This window comes from Colobus angolensis, unplaced genomic scaffold (genome assembly GCF_000951035.1).
Source record: "Colobus angolensis palliatus isolate OR3802 unplaced genomic scaffold, Cang.pa_1.0 Scaffold272, whole genome shotgun sequence".
Classification (NCBI taxonomy): Eukaryota; Metazoa; Chordata; class Mammalia; order Primates; family Cercopithecidae; genus Colobus; species Colobus angolensis.
Genome location: NW_012115955.1, coordinates 698,115 through 700,556, shown reverse-complemented (window position 1 = coordinate 700,556; position 2,442 = coordinate 698,115). Strand labels below are relative to the sequence as shown.

Genomic DNA, 2,442 nt, shown 5'->3' with positions numbered 1-2,442 from the left:
CCCTCCTCGGCCTCCCAAAGTGCTGGGATCACAGGCATGAGCCACCACGCCCAGCCTAGGTAATTCTTTAGGTATTTTTCTCAATAATTAATCAGTAGAACAAATAGAAACTGATAGAAAATAAGTAACTCATGGAACAAATATCAGTTTCATAATAACCCAAGATAGTTCATTAAGAACTAGAAAAAAGACTGTAGCATAATGTTTAAAAGTAAAATATTAGTAAATGTGATGCATGATACCTGGGTGGATCATGTGTCAAAAGAAAAAAGTTAACTGTGAAAGATATTCTTAGGACAAAGAAAAAAATTTGAATATGGACCAAAGAAGTAGATGATAGTATTGTGAGCTGGGCATGGTGGTGTACACCTGTAATCCCAGCACTTTGGGAGGTCAAGGCAGGATTCCTCGAACCCAGGAGTTTGAAACCAGCCTGGGCAACATGGTGAAACCCCATCTCTACAAAAAATACAAAAGTTAGCTGGGTATGGTGGCACATGCCTGTAATTCCAGCTACTTGGGAGGTTGTGTTGAAAGTCCAGGAGTTCAAGGCTACATGAGTCATGATCTCACCACTGCACTCCAGTCTGGAGGACAGAGTGATACCTGTATAAAAAAATAATAATAATTAGTATTCTATCAATGTTAATTTCTTGAGTGTGATAATTATAAGAGATAATTATCTCATTTAATAGAAGAGAAATGTGACAGCATTCAAGGGTTCAGTGTCATGATGTTTGTAATTAACTCTGATGGTTCCTCAAAAAAATCACATATATGTGTATATAATACAAATATGGCAAAACAGTAACAATGGTTAAATCTAGATAAAGGATATGTAGATGTCCATTTGATTATTTTTTGCAAGTTTTCTGTAGGTTGAGTATTTAATAAGTTGGAGAGAAACTAAAGGATTTTTTAAAAATGAAGTGATATGAGAAACTCTCTACTACAGTTACCATGTTTATAGGCTTTTCAGAAGAACTAGTAGATAGATACTGTTTATTTTACATATTTAAATTACCACTGAAAATTTTCTCCCTTTTCAAAACATTGGTCCCAGCTTATTAAAAGGATTATGCTTTGCACTTGAATTTAAAGCCAAATTTCTCCAAGTGCTTTTGCATGAAGATTTGTTAATGAAATCTTAACTTTTGGGATAAAACCTTAGCATGTCAGAATCAGACCCTTGGGCATCTCAAGTACAAATTCCTTACACTCCTTGTGTGTTTGGTCATCCCTCTTTGGCGGAGTCAGTTACATTTCAACAGAGGATTTCAAGCAGAAATGTTAGATACGCACACTGAGGGACCTCCAGCAGCCATGTGCCCTGCCTCTGAGGGACACTCTGGGTCACAGAGGACAGGAGAAAGAAGAAAACTTACCAGTCATTTTGGATCAGAGAGAGAGAAAAAAAGGAAACCTCTCCCTTCTGTTCGTATCAATTAGGACTCTTTGCAATAAGTGACAGAAAAACCCAACATCAGATGAAGCAAGAAAGAGAACTGAATGACTAAACTACTGAACGGTCCAGAGGAGGACAGGCAGATTCCATTGCTCAGTCTCACAAGACTTGGTGTTTCTTTTCCTCTCAGCTCTGCCTCCTCCTGTGGGCTCTAACTTCAGGCCCTTCTCTTATGGGAGCAAAATGGCTGCCAAGGCCCCATCCCTTATCCTCTCACTGTAAACCAGTGAGGAGGAGCAAAGGGCTGTTTCCCAGAAGTCCCAGGAGATATCTCATTGGGTCTCAAGGTGTCACATGTCCACCCCTGAGCCAATTAGAGTGAGGGAGGAAGTGAGTGTGCTCCTGGATGCCGAAACACACCCTCACCTACTCCATGAACTGGTGCACTGAGGACGGGACCACAGTGGGGCCCCCAATGACTGCTAGCAAAAGTCGGGTGCATGACTCTGGGTTTCCATTCCTTCTTGGAAATCATTAGATAACTTAATGGAGCATGCAGCTTAGGGTAGAAAAGAGGGTTTTAAGGTGGAAGGAGAGGAAGAAACATCTTACTCTTTTGAAACACTGTGAATCTGCATAAAACAAAATCTTCCTTTCTTTTGCATAGAAATTTTTTGTTTCTGAGCTTAATGGCACTTGGAATTGGATCGGGAGTGTTATATCTTTCCCTATACACCATTGGAACAGAAAATTCTCTCACATTTCTGGAGTGGCTCCCCATCCCAAACTCAGCCCTCCTGTACCCGCCAGGAACTCCTGAGGGTGCCTTCTGGCTGGAACAGCAGCTTCCTGGAATGGAAAAGTCTAAGTGTGGAACTCAGGGCTGTCTGCCCTCACCATTGTCAGCACCATTGCACGGAGGGCTAAGCATGGGACGACTGCACTAGGGATGTACAAGAGGAGTCCGGGGGTGCCTGAGGCTGGTTTTCCCAGAAGCAGACACTGAGACTAAGATCTGAGTGCAAGGGAAATTTTAG

General features: G+C 41.6%; 1 protein-coding gene across 1 annotated transcript in view; it reads right to left on the bottom strand.

Annotated features, from left to right (window-relative positions):
• NFIL3 (nuclear factor, interleukin 3 regulated) overlaps window positions 1-1,677 on the bottom strand; it is a 93,150-nt gene extending 91,473 nt beyond the window's left edge. Inside the window, exon 1 of the mRNA XM_011948006.1 lies at window positions 1,386-1,677. The gene's annotated coding sequence lies outside the window, so the exon portion shown is untranslated. The remainder of the gene's footprint in view (window positions 1-1,385) is intronic.
• Window positions 1,678-2,442: the final 765 nt, after the last annotated feature.